The following is a 19,591-nucleotide window of genomic DNA, read 5'->3' as shown; positions in this document are numbered from 1 at the left end:
ATCTGACCACATTTTAAGTCATATTTATGCAGAAATAGAGAAAATTCTACCGGGTTCACAAACTTTCCAGCACCACTGTAGTTCTTGTTATTTTTATTTAAAAGCATTACCTACCATTCTTTCAGCAACCTTTTTAGATTAGATTAGCTTTATTTGTCACAGATACATTGAGATATCAAAATACACAGTGAGATGTGTTGCTTGCATCAATGACCAACGCAGTCCAAGGATGTGCTGGAGGCAGCCTGCAAGTTTCACTATGCTTCCTGCGCCAACGTAACATGCCCACAACTTACTTACCCTAACCTGTTTGTCTTTGGAATGTAGGAGGAAATTGGACCACCCAGAGAGGAAACCATCGCAGTCAAAGAAAGAAAATACAAAATCTTTGTAGACAGCAGCGGGATTTGAACACCAATCATCTGATCCCTGGCATTGTAAAGCATTACACTAACCACTACAAAACCAGGCTGCCATGTTTCTTCCAGGAGGATTGTTTTAAACCTGGTGCCGGTTTAATGGGCCAATTTGCCTGCCTGAGAAGTGGTAGCCCTGCCATGCCTTGAAGAGTGCCCCTCTCCCTGGCCAATGTAAGATTTTCCATGGCTGGCACCCTACTGTGGGAACATAGGACAACATCATCTGCTCACAAATGTCCCTGCCCAAAGCAGCTCTGCAGAATGTTTGTCCAGGCTCATGCAAGGCGATTGAGAAATAAGTTTTGGCCTTATTTTTATCAAATCATTCTGCTTTTTCTACCCTCTAGGCAGAACCGTGGGGTCTCTTATCTCCATCTGAGAACATGGAGCTTCTGTGTTACAAATAAACCCCTGCAATACAGCATCGCAGATGTGTATCAAAGGAATATTCAGCTCCAAATGAGGGAGGCCCCGAATCAGAGGTTACTGAGTGAAGTCTTCCATGCATCCTTTGTTCTTCCAGCTGAAATCTGAGTCATGTTAATATTAACAAGAACGTGGGCGACACCCTAGCGTGGCAGTTAGTGTGACACTATTACAGCTCAGGTCTTCGGAGTTTGGAATTCAATCCCAGCGTCCTCCAGGAGTCCCTGTGTGTCCTCCCCGTGGAATGCTCCAGGTCCTCGGGTTTCTGCTTACAATGATTAGATTCGGGTTAAATCAGGGTTGACTGGGGTTGTGGGGCAGTGCAGTTCCAAGCGCTGGAAGGGCTTACCTCTAAATAAGTAAATAAATAAATAGCCGAATTTCATGCCAGAAATTTCAAATTTAACATCAGATTTCACTAAAGTGAATCAGAGATCAGCTCTTCAGCAAATCTATTCAATTCAAAGACATTCGCAGAAGTGCTTTCCAATGAATTTCAGCCTACAATTAATATTAATAACAGACATTTCCATTAACGTGTGCGTCATTCATGCTTATCCCTTTTGCTATTAACTTGTCTGCAAGCTCACTCCTGAGAGTCCTCTGTCACTCAGACTGTGCCCCTTTGGGCATTTACAGTCTCCGGGACCAACACTTCCAAGGCTCACGTAACCTTCTGACTAACGGTACTGATTGCTTTGCTGTACATCAGATACTCTTCTCTGATTAGTTCTAAAGTTACATAAAATCACGAGGCTTCATAAAGAAATGAATATTTGGCCCATCTAGCTGCTGTAGTGATGGTATTGGGGTTGCTGACCGCAAACTTCCAAGCTCAGGCAAAGGTCTTAAACCCTATCTGATGCAGATAGCTACAAGTACCCTCACTAAGGACAGTTATACTGTAACCACCAAGTTTTCAAAGGCTAGCTTACATCCCCGTTTATCCTCCATGGTGAGTTTAGCTGCCTATACCCACAATTTGAGCAGTGGGTCCCCCTCCCTACCAAGGAGGCGATGCTTCCAGCTAACAAAGTGGTTTAAATACAGCTCATTTATTTTTAGTGATACAAGTTTAAATTCAAACAAAATTCTTAAAACACAGTTAAAACTTAGAGTGGATGAATAGGTTGGTTAGGACTTTATTCCCTGGAGCGTAGGAGAATGAGGGGTGATTTGATAGAGGTGTATAAAATTATGATGGGTATAGATAGAGTGAATGCAAGCAGGCTTTTTTCACTGAGGCCGGGGGAGAAAAAAACCAGAGGCCATGGGTTAAGGGTGAAGGGGGAAAAGTTTAAAGGGAACATGGGGGGGAGCTTCTTCACGCAGAGAGTTGTGGGAGTGTGGAATGAGCTGCCAGATGAAGTAGTGAATGTGGGCTCACTTTTGACATTTAAGAAAAACTTGGCCAGGTATATGGATGAGAGGGGTTTGCAGGGATATGGCCCAGCTGCAGGTCAGTGGGAGTAGGCAGAAAAATGGTTCGGCACAGCCAAGAAGGGCCAAAAGGCCTGTTTCTGTGCTGTAATGTTCTATGGTTCTATGGATTTCTATCTTCTAATAGATTTCCAAATTACAATCCATTTCTAAAACACAAAGTATTTCCCAAACATTGGTACAATTCCTGTAAGCTAAAACGACATACTAACAAGTTGCAGATAAACAAATTGTTTGTCACAGAATTGAAGGCAAAAGAATGGATTCTAGTTCACCCATTCTCTCTACATTTATACTGATTTCTGTTATTTGGGTAACTGCGCACACATGATATTTTTCCAAATACTTTTTCACATAAACATGCTAAAAGCTTCTTGGGACAGACCTGCCAGGTACCCACCATTAGTACTGTGAGCAGATTCTCTGAGCAGACAAACCTTCTAAATAATAAATAAATCAGTTATTTGATGTGCTACGTGATGGTATCAGTCTGTTCTGCAAGTTTCTTTGAACTAAGTAACCTAGCCAGCATTGTCTGGTTTGATTCAAGCCCTGTTAACAGAACTCCATTGCCTCATACTGCATCAATTAGCCTCATGGGTTAGCAAGTCTCAGCTATAGCCAGCACATCTTTGCAAAGCTGTCCTTTTTAACTTCAGGCTACTTACTGCTTCACATTTACATTAACTGAAGACTGGCACCTATTTATGACAAGAAGCTAAACAAAAAAGTTTAATTTACTTAAAAACAAAACTTTGATCTAAGGGGTATCAGCTGCTGCGTTTAGAAAACTGAGTGTGGCAAAAAAAAGAAAGCCCTCTAGCCTTAGATAGTGAATATACATCACTTCATTAATCAAACTAGTCTGCTTTAGTTTATTATCTCCCAAAGCTTTTTGTTTGTAAAAGGGGAGGATTAAACTGAGGATAATTGTTTTCCAGAACTGGTACAGAACAGATTAAATTCAAAGCTTCCCTGATGCTGTTAAACCAAGCATTCTCTCAGGTCATACAACGACCAGGAACCAAACGATTGTCTTTAGGATAATTTTAAAGGCCACTGACAAAAAATTTTAACTCTTTCCCCTTTGCCTGTGAAAGATTTCCAGCCCTTCCTCTGTGTATCAATTTTCATACCAGTGTTTCCAGTCAAGATGGCACCAGCGTACAATGCCTCCGTGATCGACATCTTCCACATAACAAAGATCCCTTTTTTACCCCTTTACACCTGTTACAGCCTGCAATTTACAGTTCGAAGATCACTCGAGTGATCCAGAGCTTTACTGGCTCTGAGAGGATTCCGGCCCATACCCAGTCAGAGACAATGCAAACATACCTCGAGATGGGGTGTGTCTCTACTTTGCCATTTAAAGCATCTATTCATTGCTGATTAAATTGTCGAGGAAGACTAAGACATCGAGGCGAATGCAGACGACGTGCGAGAGTTTCACTGCCGACTACCTGATCACTGCCGAGGACGTCTGTGAGTGGCCTATCGCTATGTCGGGCAGGTAGGCCTCACTGCCTCATGTGGTGCCCCTCTCTTTCAACGAATGTCAGTGATATCAGAGGATGGTATCGTGGTTCTGCGTTTATGGTTTACGGACTGTGGACTTCTTCAGATTTATGGATTTCATATTTTTTTTAAATCGCCCATTCCTTTTACATTTTGTTGTGTGAGAGGAGGGCATTTGGGGGTTGATGTTCTATTAGTTTATTATGCGGGGGGAGGGTTATTTTTGGAAGGATCAATGTTCTTGTTCTGTTTCATGGGGGGATGTTGGGGGTTGATGATTGAGATGCTGTTCCTTTTTTGTGAAAGGAGGTATGTTTGATGTTCCTCTCTCAATAACTTTCATGCTCTGTCTTTCTTTCATGACTATTTGGAGAAGACAAATTTCAGAGTTTTATTTGGATACATGCCTTGATAAGTAATGAACAGCTCCAGAGACAGTTGATAATATTTTTCCATTATTTTTGAAGCAGGAAGAAGATATTCTGATTTCACATTGAACCTCATAGACCTAGACAGAGAAGCCCATCATTCCCCAAGGCTGAGCTGAACGTAAATCCTGATCTACAGAGCTGGCAAATCTTCCTGGCTTTCTACATGTGCCTTCCACTACCTCAATAGTTCACGCCAATGAAATACCAGGGCCAAGTTGAGGGAAAGAACTACAAAGAACTCTTGATCTGTAAAGAATTTGACAGCCATACAAAAGTAGTCAGGGAGCAAAAATCTCTTCAGTGGAAAGTCCGGACACTCTTTAAAAACATCAACAAGTTTTTATAATTGCCTTCTTGAAAAGGAGATCAAAATATCAAAAGCAGCTTTCAGAATTGAATTGATTACATATTTGAACACTGAAAATGAGCCGGACAAAGATAAAAGAGCAACAAATTGTGACTAATGGAAATTCACTTTCAAAGAGGCAGCATAGACACATTTGCAAGCTAGCAGACATTTAATAAAATAAATTTAACCCATGACGCCAATACTTTTTCAGAAGAGGGGTCTTAAGTCAATTCTACTGATAGAATATAGAACAAACAGCAATTAAAATCAGAAAGTTTTCATTGCTTCTTTGATAGAAGACACACAACTCAAATACTAAATTAATGAGCCATTCTACTTATTAACTTGGGGTCCCAACTCACTTCTCAACAATGTTACTTGGACACTGATAACCTCACCATCGGGCTAAATCTATTTGGAAGCAAACTGTGGGCAAACTGGAGGACAAAGAAGTTTTAATTAATACAGTTCCTATGAATCAGACACAGCATGTGTAATCCCTAAGCCCTACAAGGAACATTTGGACTCCTATTACACCCTCCACCACCATAACGGACAGCTCAAACCATCTGATTGCTGGGAGAGAACCCAAAGTGCTTTGTGCTCTTGCTGATGCCCTTGCAATCTCTTCAGCAAAAGTTACAGTAGCCCAGTATTAAGCCCTGGACTCATCAGGTTCCTGCTATACCCTTGTGTTGTCCATGTTGGACATTGCCTAGTCACCAATACTCCCACAGCCCTCCACCAGTTCCCTTGCTTAGTTTTAACCCAAAGAAACTATGATTTTTTTTTTATCTCCATGACCACAAGAAACATTCTCAGAAGTAGAGTTAACTCACTCAGCTACAGAATCAGGAAATCTATTTTCATCTCTGGAATTTGCACTGGCTTATTATAAATGCTGAGTCGAAAGAAGTGATCAAAAATGAAATGTTAAATGTTTCGTAGATAAGGAGAATAAGAGATATATCACTTATGTAATTATATAAGAGACGTACACTCAGTAGCCTAATAAAATGTCCAGTACTGAATAAAATGGCCGCTGAGTGCATGTCCATGGTCTTCTGCTTCTGTAGATCATCCACTTCAAGGTTCAACATGTTACACGTTCAGAGATGCTCTTCTGCAAACCACTGATGTGGTTATTTGATTTACTGTCAGCTTGAAATGGCTGGCCATTCTCCTCTGACCTCTCTCATTAACAAGGTGTTTTCACCCACAGAACCTTCGCTCACTGGACGCTTTTTTTTGCACAACTCTCTGGAAACTTTGCTGTGCGTGAAAATCCCAGCATATCAGCAGTCACTGTGATACTCAAACCACCCTGTCTGGCACCAACGGTTATTCTACAGTCTAACTAATTTCTTCCCAATTCTGATGCTCGATCTGAACAACAGCTGACCCCTGACCATGTCTGCATGGTTTTGTGCATTGAATTGCTGCCGCATGACGGATGAACCACGTGTTTCTACTAATGAGTTGGTGTACAGCCATAATAAAGTGGCCACTAAGTGTATGCTGTACCCATAACATTCCAACATAGAAGGATGTCTTTCGTTCCAGCCGGTCTATACTGGCTCATGGGGAGTAAGTCCATCACTCCTATTTATCCACTTCCAATCACCCTGAGGCTTATTCTCTCTTGCACATGATCTTCCCTTCTGTGGGCTTTGCCATTATCCATTCCAATGGATTGTTGACCAGAGCTACTAAACTGCCAGCACATCATTGGAGTGGAGGAGGTACTGACCTCAAACAGGCAAGTGGATGGTACTCCATCACATTCTCATGTATGTTGTGCACACAATGGAAAGCTCTGGAGAATGTCACTATCCTTTCATCTGGTCCTGAAACACATCCTTTATATGGCTGATCCACTTCCAATTTCTGTTCACTGGTGAACACATAATGATGATGATGGTGGGAAAAAATTTATAGTAGAGCCACAGTATGTCAAATATTAGCGATCAAGTACTTTCTTGTAGAAGGCGACTGTGGCCCGAATGTAACTGATCCTCGACAGCCTAAGCCTGAACGCTGTATGCTGACACATTGCCTTTACAGATAAATTTGCTGAATTATCAGTACAGCAATATAACCATTCCACTATTGCAATAACCTCACTTGGTTGGACAGAAATCTTGCCAAGAAACTGAGGCTTCAAGAAAAAAAGGATTTCCCAACAGCCTAAGCAAATGTTGGGACATGTTTCTTGGAAGCAGTGGTTCTCACCCCAACCAGTTCAGGAATCTGGTTTCTCAGTGGTGATATGCTTTTCCTGTCGTCGCTGATAACCCTCAGATGTAAAAGACAGGACTTATGTTGCATGTTCTATCTGATAAATTTGACATAATTATCACTGTGGAGAAGTTCATGGAAGGGAAAAAAATCTTTCCAGACAATTCTATTCGTGTGTCTTATTTTTCCATTAAGAGATTCCAAAATAGCCTCACCACAAAGGCAATTTAACTGCAGTCCAATGTTACCCATTACACCCTCAAAATTACCTTCTCTATTTTCCTGAAGAAATGGAAGCTTGTTCCTCCCTCATTATCTTTAGTTATAACCCATTAAATGTCAGAGAATCTGCAACAACTTGCATCCCCTCCTTTCATCCAACCAATGACTGACAAATGACTTGTAGAATGCATCGTTTACCTTCACCCCAGCATCTCCACACCTGATGTTCACCTCGCCCCGCAGCAGCTGATGGCAAGTGGAACAATTATACACAGGCTAGTACTGCATCTGTAACCTTAAATTTTAGGGATTGTCATAAAAAACATTTGGTTCACTAATGTCCTTCAGGAAAGGAAATCTGCATCCTTATCTTGTCTGGGCTGTATGTATCTCCATATCCAACAATGTGGTTGACACTTAACCAAGTCCTCAAGGCAAGAGCAGTTAAAGGTGGACAACAAATGCTTGCATTGCCAACAATGTCCACACCCGTAAATGATTATAATTTTATAACACTGACTTTAATAGGTCACACTGATCAAATCCGTTCTACACTAGTCCATTATTGAATCTACTTCAGCGTTTTACACTGAGTCGTGGACAAGAGGAAGACATAAATAAGGTACATAAAATAATAATGTTGTAATATGAACAGTAGAGCATAAGAAACAGCCAAATATCTTACAAAAGACATATTTACATGCTTACGTAGATCTAGAGTCAAGTCAAGTCACTTTTATTGTCATTTCGACCACAACTGCTGGTACAGTAAATAGTAAAAATGAGACAACATTTTTCAGGACCATGGTGTTACATGACACAGTACAAAAACTAGACTGAACTACGTAAAAAAAACAACACAGAGAAAGCTACACTAGACTACAGACCTACACTGGACTGCATAAAGTGCACAAAACAGTGCAGGCATTACAATAAATAATAAACAGGACAGTGTCAGGGCAAGGTGTCAGTCCAGGCTTCGGGTATTGAGGAGTCTGATAGCTTGGGGGAAGAAACTGTTACATAGTCTGGTCGTGAGAGCCCGAATGCTTCGGAGCCTTTTCCCAGATGGCAGGAGGGAAAAGAGATTGTATGAGGGGTGCATGGGGTCCTTCATAATGCTGTTTCCTTTGTGGATGCAAGATAATTACATTAATAGAGATAATTACACTTAAGAAGACATTTATCAACCTACATAATTCTGCCAATCACCACACATATTTGCACTTAGCTTATCAATCAAATTTTCTGTGTGTATATAGTATATATACCTAAATCTCATAAGGCATGCACTTGCCCATACAATTCTGATCACCAAATAACTTGCGCATAACTATTGCGATTATGAAAATGATCATGCTCACACACTTACATGCAATTATGCTAATTTTATTACTTGAATATTGATATATGTGTAAATCAAGTGCCTCATGTTAGAATCGTATACTATTTACAGCACAAAAGAAAGCTACTCAGCCTACTGTACCCATAACATTTAAGAAAAGCCAACACCAAAGTTCACCTTCTAACACCCAATTCCATGGCTTTAAAGTAAGGGATTTAAAATATATATCCAGACAGATTCCTGATTCATTGATGATTTCTTCTTCCTCTGCTACCTCCTCACCTAGTGAGTTCCAAATATCTATCATCTTTTGGGTGTAACTTATTTCTGATTTCTCCACTGATCCTTCCATTAGCTATTTTAATTTTTTTAGTGCCTAGCTTTTGAACATCTATTGCAGAAAATATCTATTTCATAGTTACCCTTCCCAAGTCCCTCATAATTCAATACAGCACAGCTAAATCTCACTTCAGCCATCTTCAGTCCAAAAGAAAAGCCTACACTGTCTAAACTTACTCATTTTGCATTCTTGGTGATATTCTCCTGAATCTCCTCTACTCCTTCTTCAGCACGATATGGGCCTAGAACTGGACATAATACTCAAATTGTGGCCTAGCATGTGTTCTATATCTCTCTCTTCTTGTGTTCCATACTTTAAGTAATAAAGGAAGGCATGCCATACATCTTTTCTTTTAAAAATCAGGCTACCTACCTGTGTACACACTTTTCTCCACACTTCTCATCATCTTCCTTTATTTTCATATTCATTGGATTCCAGTTAATTGGGACACATCAGGACAAGTACATTTTGGCTCAATTAAGTGGCTGCTCCAGTTAGTCAAAGTTACATGGAAATTGTTAAATGTTTAAAAAAGACAAACCGCCATTGAACTGAGTAACAAATTATGCATTTAGATGAAATACAGAATGTTTTAGAACGCTATAAATACTATAAAACTGTGTATTAGTTTCTAATTGTTATTGACAGAGGAATTTATCCAGTGTACACTGCTGTGTTCATTTGATTGATGTAAATGAAAAGACCAGTGCAGTCACCTACTGTAGATAATGGACTGCCTTCATACGATGTTTTCAACAATCACATCCTCCAAATCTTAATTTTAATTGTAACATTCAAGATAATTGTTGATGCCTTCAGATTCTTCATAATTCCTAACTTTGTGAAGCAGTAAAATCTTTTCATTTTCACTCCTTGCCCTTTCTGTCATCTCCAAGACAGAATACTTCGAGTTTGATAATGTGATCATTACAATGCTTGAAACATAGTAAGTTGCCTCAGTAACTATCACCCAGAAACACTTACATCCATAGTAATGAACCGCTTTAAGAGGTTGTTGATGAAACATATCAACCCCTGCCTGTGAAGTGACTTGGCTCCACTCCAATTCATGTACCATCACAACAGGTCAACAGCAGATGCCATTTCATTACTCTCACCCAGTCCTGGGACGTCCAGTCAATGAAGATGCATATATCAGGATACATATCATTGACTACAGCTCGGCATTCAATACTATCACCCCTCAAAACTAATAATGAAGCTTCAAGATCTTGGCCTCAATACCTCCTTGTGCAACTGAATTCTCAGTTTCCTCATTTGCAGATAGCAGTCAGCTCGTATTGGCAACATCTCCTCCACAATCTCCATCAAAACAGGGGCACCACAAAGCTGTGTGATTAGCCTCCTGCTCTACTGGCTTTACACTTATGACTGTGAGGCTAAGCACTGCTCCAATGCCACATTTAAGTTGCTGACAATACCACTGGCATTGGCCAAATCAAAGGTGGTGACAAATCAGCTTATTGGAGGGAGATTGAAAATCGGGCTGACTGCTGCCACAATAACATCCTCTCATTCAATGTCAGCAAGATCAAGGACTTGATTATAAACTTCAGGAAGAGGAAACCAGAAGTCCAGGAGCCAGTCTTCATTCAGGGATCAGAGGTGAAGAGAGTCAGCAACTCTAAATTCCTCAGTTATCATTTCAGAGAGTCAATAAACAAGTGCCATTACAAAGAAAGCACAACAGGGTCTCTACTATCTAAGAAGTTTGCGAAGATTTGACATATCATCCAAAACTTCCACAAATTTTCTAAAGATGTGCAGTGGACACTATATTGACCGGTTGCATCACAGCCTGGTATGGAAACACCAAAGCCCTTGAATGGAAAAAGCCAATCTTTCATGGGTAAAGCCCTCCACAACGCTGACCACATCTACATAGAGTGCTGTCGCAGGGCAGCAGCATCCTTCATCAAGGACCCCCACCATCCAGATCATGCTCTCTTCTTGCTGCTGTCATCAGGAAGATAGCATAGGAGCTTCCACCAAATTCAGGAACAGCTATTACCCCTCAACCACCAGGCCCTTGAATCAGAGGGGATAACTTCACTAAACTTCACTCACCTCATCACTGACTCTTCCCACAACCTATGAACTCACTTTGAAAGACTCTTCATCTCATGCTCTCAATATTTATTGCTTATTTAATTATTATTATTATTATTTTTTGTATTTGCACAGTTTGTTGTATTTTGCCCATTGATTGTTTGTATTGTCGTTTTTCTTTGAAATTGATTCTATCATGTTTCTTGATTTACTGTGAATGCTCACAGAAAATGAATTGCAGAGTTATATATGGTAACATACATGTACTTTGATAATAAATTTACTTTGAACTTTAAACTTTGCTTGAAACTACTGTGAGCAAAACAGTTCTGAATTTTCTTATCACTTATTTCTTGCCAACTGCAATAGGTATCAGTCACAAAAATCCCTGCCTCATGCACATTAATTGCAAGTGATGCAATTTAAAAACTGTTCGTTCCAAGCATGATGTTGTGTCTAATGGCCACACAGGTGCACACGACTGACGCCAGTGATAAATCGCTCGGCAACATCCCCTATTCCAGTTAAGTGGCAGAGTATCCCAAGTAAACAAAGGAAACTCTGGCTATTTTCTCGATTTATTTTTGTTCTTTTTGAGATTCCCCGAATAAGTGGCTGACCCAATTAACTGATGGTCCAATTAGCAGGAATCCATTTATTCCTTTGTTTTCATGTGCCTCACCAAATCCATTCCCTCACAATTTTCTGATCAAATTCATTTCTCAACTATTTTGGCCAAATTACTGTACACCCTGTCCTCGTTATTTGCAGGGGAGATGTTCCTCACAGTCGACGCGTAGTATGAAACACGTAATGTGAATAATTATTTAAATGGAGAAAATAGGCATGCGTTTCAGAGGACTTCCTAAATATGCTTTATCTGTAATTTATTCACATTTTCATACCAATACGACACAAAAGCAGTACCACAAGGCAACATTCATATTATATTTAATTAATTTAAGGTAATATTCAACGTAATAAATCATAGAAAGTTAACGTACTAGGGAGTACAGTACTCACTAACAGTGGCAGGTGTGTTCACTCCGGGAGATGAGTGGGGGATGTGGTGTCGGGCAGCTTTACATGGATAAGGTGGATGGTTGTGGTCGTCAGGATCATCGAGCACAGCAAGGAGAGAAGGAAGACTCACAGCACTCTCAGAACTGCTGGAAGCAGGAGATGACACCGGTTTGAAGGAAGGGGTGAGGGTGGTTTTCTTGGCACCATTTTGTTTTTCAGCATAAATTGGCTTGTAGGAAAGAAGTGTTGACGTCAGGGAATGACTGAAATGCTGACTCCGTTCTAAACTTGGGTCCATGTCCATCATCATTTATGCCAAGTGTTCCAACTTCCACCATTCCCTCACCGTTGGTAACCTCCCGGGATTTTCAAAATTGTCTGTTGCTTGCAGCATCTGAGAGATAGTTCACCATAAAAAAAAACGCCTTAAATGTGGATCACACCTTGGTCGAGTAGTTGAATCAGCGAAGTTGTGTTAGGTGGCAGGAAACGCACTATTATGTTAAGATGAATGCTGTTCAAACGTTTAGGATGGGCTAGTGCCTTGTCAAGCAAAAGAACTTTAAAGGCAAGATTCTGTTCCCAGCAGTAGCGTCCCAGAACTGTGTTACCTTTACCTAACACCGCCCTGTTTATAATTTCCAACTTTTTTTTCAAGCATTTAAGCAGTCCTCTGCCACTTGGCTGATGGCCCAGGAATTGACATCGGACGTTTAGGAGGCATAGTTAAATATTTCAAGCACAAAATCACTCAAAAGTGATAAAACTCAAAAGTTTAGGAGCACAAGATCACACATCCACACCTTGCCAAAAACAATGCGAGACTGGCGGGAGTGGGACTGTGAGGCGCGCGCATGTGCCTTGAATTGGTGGGAAAGCAGTGCTCGTCGCAAAACTGTGAGTTTTGGACGCATAAAAGGAGACGTTGGTAGAAATAGGCTCCTCGCATAACTGTGAATCCACATAGTCTGAAGATACATATAACGAGGATAGGGTGCATTCATATTTTTAATAAGGAGCCACTCGACTCATTAATTCTTCTCTGGCTCTTACAGCAACCTCAGCAAACCCAATCTTTCTCACATACCCATTAACACCCCATCTTAAACCACCTACAGTACACTGTGGGCAATTTACAGTAGGCAGTTAACCTGCTAAACAATGTGTCTTTGGGATGTGGGAAGAAACCAATGTGAAGAATGTTCATGGGAAATCCCACACAGTTTCAGAGAGAATGTGCAAACTGCATGCACACCGTTTCGGAGGTCAGTATTGAACCTGGATCACTGAAGATGTGAGGCATCTGCAGTACCTGCTCTGCACTGTTCTATTCACACTAATTCATCAAATCATCTATGTTTCTAAACTCAAATGCCTTCTGCTTCTTTGTCAACCACAGTAAATGTTTGTACCACCTGCAAACTTCTTTATCTTGCACACTACATTTAAGTCTAAATCATTAATATATACCACAAAATCCATGGGCATCAGTCATCCAGTCACAAAAATACTGTCAAATGTAACCTCTACTTTCTGCCATTGAGCTGATTTTGGATCCAATTTGCCAGTCTATTTCGATTCCACTCACCTTTACTTTTTCTAGTTTAAGATGGCACAGTGAAGCACAGCAGCAACTTGCTGGTAGCAGACAAAACTATAAACTACGGTATTAATTAAACTTTTTCACAGATACAATCACTGCAATCAACAGCCTGTAACTTCCCTTTCAGAGTCGAGCTTCTGAACCGCAAGGTATTTTTACAGTGCGAACTGGAATCTCAAAGATGCAGGACAGTTGCAGTGTGGTGAGTATGGGCCAAATTGAAGTAGTGGGGCCCAGGCCCCAGAGTGGGTAACGAGCCAATGTTTGGCTGTTGCTAGAGCAGACCTGGAGGCTGTTCGATGTGGCAGAGCTGAGGCGAGGCAAGGCAGAGTTGATGCAATGGAGCCTGGGCTCCAACAGTGAGGAACAACCCATAGTTTGCTGGCCAGGGCCAGATTGCAAAGTTCAGGGTGTCGGGGCTGAAGGTGAGGGACGGGCCAATACTCAGCTCACTGTTCCGCAAGGTATACTTGTTTCTGCGTTAAACTAAGGATGTGGCCTGCAACTAACAGGTTTCTGGATCGTCTGCAGTGACAACTAGCTTTGTGGCTGTGAACTTCAGTTCCGAATGCTACTTGCTTACTTTTATTGCATGTACGATTGTTTTCCCTTCTCTCACACAGGGTGTCTGATGGTCTTTTTTTAATGGGTTCTGTTGTCTTTCTTGGTTTTGTGACTGCCTATAAAGAGGTGAATCTCAAGGTCGCATATGGTATACATACTTTGATAATAAACATACTTTGAATGTTGACCAACCAGCCTTGTCAAAGTAAGTTGCACCACATACATTGCCCTCATTAACTCTGTTACTGCTTCAAAAATTGAACTGTTCAAAAGCTCATTGACTATCATTGATTAATCTGTACTTTTTTACTAATCTTGAGAACTATTACCAGTAATTATCCCACTGAAAAGGTTAAAATGACGAATCTGTTATATTATTCCCTCCTTTGAATAATGGTACAACACGGGCAATGTTCCAATCCCACAGCCAGGGAGTACTGAATACTGTGAGGTCAAAGCGTCAAGAACTTACTTTAACTACTTGCAATACAGTACAGTCAGCCCTCCTTATCCGCGAAGGATTGGTTCCGGGACCTCTCGCGGATACCAAAATTCGCAGAACCTCAAGTTGACCTTAGGACCCTGTGGAACCCCGACCTTATTTAGCCTATATCAGTGTGGTGGACATTAGGACCCAGCGGCAGAGGTCTGAATCCGCAGTGTTTCTGTTCATGAAAGTAAACACAATCAAGTTTGAAAATGAAGTGGAAATAATAAAGCAATCGGAAAGAAGTGAAACGCCATCAGTCATTGGAGAAATGTTAGGCTACGTCGGTTAACGATAAGAACAATTTTAAAGGATAAAGTGAGAAAGGCTCTGCCCCGATGAAAGCTACAATTATTACTAAGCAACGCGGTGGTTTAATTATTGGGGTTTGGGGTTTGGGGTTTTTGATCCTCCACATCAACCCGGCACGGTGGAGAGCGCACTCGGGGGCAGTCTGTCACTGGATCGAACTCAGGAACTTCCCAAGCCCAGCGCTGAAACTTACGTTCTTAAGTGTTTTATATCCATAGAAAGGTAAAATATATACTATATACTAAGACAAATGTTTGACTAACTGAAGTTAAATAATACCGGATGTACCTGTTCCGACTTACTTAGTAAGAGAATTTGCGATTTTTTTCGATCCCAATCCATGATAACCCATGCACATCGTCCTGTATACTTTAAATCATCTCTAGATTACTTATAATACCTAATACAATGTAAATGCTATGTAAAATAATTGTTACACTGCATTGTTTAGGGAATAATGACAAGAAAAAAAAGTCTGTACATGCTCGAACAACTAGTGCTGGAAGAGCACTTCCGGGTTTTCGCGATTCGCAGATGCGGAATTCGCGGATAAGGAGAGCCGACTGTATCCGCATTCAAATACAGTGAATTCCAGTTAATTAGGACACATTGAGATCAGTACATTTTGGCCCAATTAGCCAAAGTTGCATGAAAATAGTTAAAAATGTATAAAAAGAGTAAGCTACCATTTAACTGTGTAACAAATTACGTTTTTAAAAGATATCCAGAACAAATTAGAATACTATCGATACTACTACAGTACTATAAAACTACATGTTAGTTCCTAATAGTTATTGATGGGGGAATTCATCCAGTGTACGCTGCCATGTTCTTTTGATTGACTATGAATGAACAGACACTTAGTGCAGATACTGGAGTGTTTCCATACAATCCCTTCGATGATCGCATCCTCCAAAATCCTTCATTTTCATTATAACATTCAAGACAATTGTCAATACCTTCAAATTCTTCGTAGTTCCTACCCTGTTGATAATTTAATTTTCAGCTGGTATCTCCAAGTCTGAATACAAAATACTCTGCAGATGCTGTGGTCAAATTAACATGTACAACACACTGGAGGAACTCAGCAGGTCAGGAAGCATTCGTGGAAATAAACAGTCAACATTTCAGGCCGAGACCCTTCATCAGGACTGAAGAGGGAGGGGGCAGGGGCCCCATAAAGAAGGTGGGGGGAGGGTGGAAGGTGCCAGGTGAAAAACCAATCAGAGGAAAGATCAAGGGGTGGGGGAGGGGAAGCAGGGAGGGGATAGGCAGGAAAGGTGAAGAAGGAAGGTAAGGGGGAAAGCACTATGTGTAGTAGAAGAAGGCAGGATCATGAGAGAGGTGACAGGCAGCTGCAGGAGGAGGCAGAGTGAAACTGGGATGCTTGAAATCTCTGAGTAAAACAACAAATTGTCTTTCTGCATATTCAACACACACATCTAACACTATTTAAAAACTGTTTGCTCTGAGCACGATGTAGTGTCTAGCGGCCACAAAAGTGCACGCTACTGACTCTGGTTAGAAATTGTTCAAGCAACAGACTCCTGCTCCATTTAAGCGCATCATGTCTCAAATAAAAGGAGGGAATCCCGAATATTTTCTCAATTAGTTTTTATTCTTTAAGAGTTGTCCCAAATAAGCAGCTGTCCTGATTAACCAATGGCCCAATTAACAGGAATCCACTGCATCTCAATCTGTTAATACCCTCTGACTTACAGTTTATTATGTTCAATACCTCTGACAATTCTTTCCTTAGTATCCTCATGCTCATTATAAAACATCCTTGGGCTTTGATTCTACCTTCCAGTGTTCCTGTTCTGCTTTCCAAATGTCTATTTGAATTTATTCCTAGATTCTCTCAATTCTTTAAAGTTTTCAGCAGTATTAAGTTCTTGGTATCTGACATAATTTCCCTTCATTAAAAAATCTTATCCTGATGGATCCAGGAGGCTCCATATTTATAGTCCTACCTTTTATTGTGGTGGGAACAGGTTTAACCAGAACTTCTTGAAGCAGTAGTTCTCACCCCAACCAGTTCAGAATCTGGTTTCTCGGTGGTAATGTCCTTTTCTTGTTGTTGCAGATGAGAACCTTACATCCTTCTGACACTGAGACTTTCAGTAACTAGTTCCAGTCTGTTTTTGCTAACTCTCTTTTCAATATTGTAAAATCAGCCTTACTCCAAATGTTCACTATGTTCTACTTTATCTTTATCCTTCCTCATTACTATGCCAGCTCTTATTCAATCATGTCCATGACAATCAACATGCTCTCTATAGCATCCACATCCTTCCTGTAATGAGGTGACCAGAACTGAACACAGTACTCCAAGTGGTATCCAACTAAGGTCTTATATAGCTGTAACATTACCACCTCACAGCTCTTAAACTTAATCCCATGATTGATGAATGTCCACACACCAAACACCTTCTTAACAACATCGTCCCCCTGCGCAGCAGCTTTGGGTGTCCTATGAACACGGGCCCCAAGATCTCGCTGATCCTCCACTCTGCCATCAGACTTACCATTAATATCATATTCTGTCTTTAAATTTCACCTGTTGAAATGAACCGCTTTACACTTATCTGGGTTGAACTCCATCTGCCACTTCTCAGCCCAGTTCTGCATCCTATTGACGTCCTGCTGTAACCTCTGACAACCCTCCAGACTATACTCAACACCCACAAGTTTTAGATCATCAGCAAACTTACTAACCCACCCTTCCACTTCCTCATCCAGGTCATTTAAAAAAAAACCACAAAGAGGAGGGGTCCCAGTACAGATCCCAGCGGAACATCACTGGTCACCGTCCTCCATGCGGAATACGAAACACACACAACCACCCTTTGCCTTCTGTGGTCAAGCCAATTCTGGATCCACAAAGCAAGGTCTGCTTGGATCCCATGCCTCATTACTTTCATGAGGACCAACATGCTCTCACATCGCTGCACTTTCCACCCGTCAGACGTCTTTGCTTAAAACTAAATGCAAAATTGCAATCTCAGACGGGGCTTGCCGTATACTTCTGAATGCAAATAAGGCACTTAGTGCATACTATATCTTTGTATTGATTGTATCTCAGCTCATAAAATCAGAAATGCTCCAACCACATGCAGACCTGGCAGTGCCTGCGCACGTGAAACAGAGGTAAAGTTTCAGAGCAAGGTCTTTCATTAGAACAGTGAAAAGGAGAAAATAAAAAAGGTAGATTTAAATTACAATAAATTACAGCTAGAGTGAATAGGACAAAAGGAATATCTGCGAAAAGATGCCTTATGGAGAGTTCTCCAGTCAAAGTGGTAAATGGAGGCAGTTTGAGTGTGATAAAATAGGAGAAAATTGTGATGTGTTGCTAATAGCAGGGCTGTGGGACAGGCTCAGCAGGTCAGGCTGCACTAATCTAGAAAAACAACTGAGCTAACACTGTCAGGCAACATGCAGCAGAAATGAGCAATTCTGATACAGAGAGAGAAGGGAAATTAACTAAAGTTGGAGAATTTGATATTTGTTCCAAAGGTCTACAGCGTGTCCGGATAGGTGATGAACTGTCGTTCTTCAGCTCATGATGAGCCTTAATGCAACAATGCAGGAGAGAAATGTCAGAATGGCAGTGGGACGGAGGCTTAAAGAGCAAGCAACAGGACGCTCAGTGTCAGCCCCACAGACTGAGCACTTGTGCTCGGCCAAGCAATCACACAACCTCATTTCGGTTTCAGCAAAGTAAAGGAGACGACATTGCAAACGCCAGATACAGCACACCAAACAGGAAGAAGAAAAGATAAAAGATTATAAGTGCAAGTGATTCGCATCTCTGCATGGAAAGGCTGATTGAGTCTCTGGATGGGGTAAAGTGAAAGGACAGATACTCATCTCCTGTGGTTGCAGAAGGAAGTGATTCAAGATGGTGGGGGCAGACAAGTGGATCAGGGAGTGGCAAACAGAACAGATGGACAAAATTCTGAAAGGAGATAGGAGGGGAATTTGTGCCCAGTGATGGAATCGTGTCAAAGACGGAGGAAGGCACACAAAATACTGGAGGAACTCAGCAGGTCGGGCAGATCACCTCTTAACCTGTTGAGAAGCACAAGCATTTTGTGTGTTTTGCTCTGAATTTCCAGCATCTGCAGAATCTCTCGAGTTTATGGAGCTGAAAGAAACTGCAAAAGATGGCAGTTTGATGTTTATCTTTAGAAGCTTTTTGTATGACACATGGATCCGGGGTTGAACACCTAAAGGGTATTTATTTTCAATCTTTCAAACATTGGTCTTTTTCCTTTGAGACATTGTAAATGTTACCTACTTTGATGTACTCTTGTTATTTTGGATATAATAATAATAAAAAAGATTTGAATAGAAACTGCAAAAGATGATCTGTGGAATGGAATGGCACAATCGGAGGAGTTAGGCAAGCAACCAACATCCACAATAAGCCTACAGAATCCTACAGTGATCTTGACTATATTTCCTCCCAATCTGCTGGCTGTAAGGATCCCATTCCATTCTCCCAGATCTCCCATTTTTGTGGTATTTGCTCCATTGATGAAACTGTCCCCAAAATGTCACCCTTCTTTCTGAACTGCAGCTTCCCCTTCATAACCTCATCTATTTCCTGCACCTCTGCTGTCACCCCCTCTCCCGAAGAGAGCAAGAACAGAGTTCCCCTGGTTCTCACCTTGCATCCAATCAGCCTCTACATATGGGTCTGAACCATGAGGCACAAGTGTGCATGCTGTTGGTCGGTTTTCCCAGCTTTATGTCCCTCGTCTTCCGAATTCTCCCACTTTTTTGTTGCCTTCCAATTTCA

The 19,591-nt window shown here is 41.1% G+C and overlaps 1 protein-coding gene across 3 annotated transcripts in view; it reads right to left on the bottom strand.

Moving 5' to 3' along the window:
* Positions 1 to 19,591, bottom strand: part of LOC132396537 (parathyroid hormone/parathyroid hormone-related peptide receptor-like) — a 90,660-nt gene that overhangs the window by 42,779 nt on the left and 28,290 nt on the right. Inside the window, exon 1 of one of the 3 annotated variants that reach the window (XM_059974169.1) lies at positions 16,758 to 16,776. The exons of the other annotated variants lie outside the window; for them this stretch is intronic. The gene's annotated coding sequence lies outside the window, so the exon portion shown is untranslated. Of the gene's footprint in view, positions 1 to 16,757; positions 16,777 to 19,591 lie in introns of those variants that run through there. 3 annotated transcript variants of the gene reach the window in all.

Source organism: Hypanus sabinus, chromosome 1 (assembly GCF_030144855.1).
Source record: "Hypanus sabinus isolate sHypSab1 chromosome 1, sHypSab1.hap1, whole genome shotgun sequence".
Classification (NCBI taxonomy): Eukaryota; Metazoa; Chordata; class Chondrichthyes; order Myliobatiformes; family Dasyatidae; genus Hypanus; species Hypanus sabinus.
This window is presented reverse-complemented; position numbering and strand designations above follow the sequence as displayed.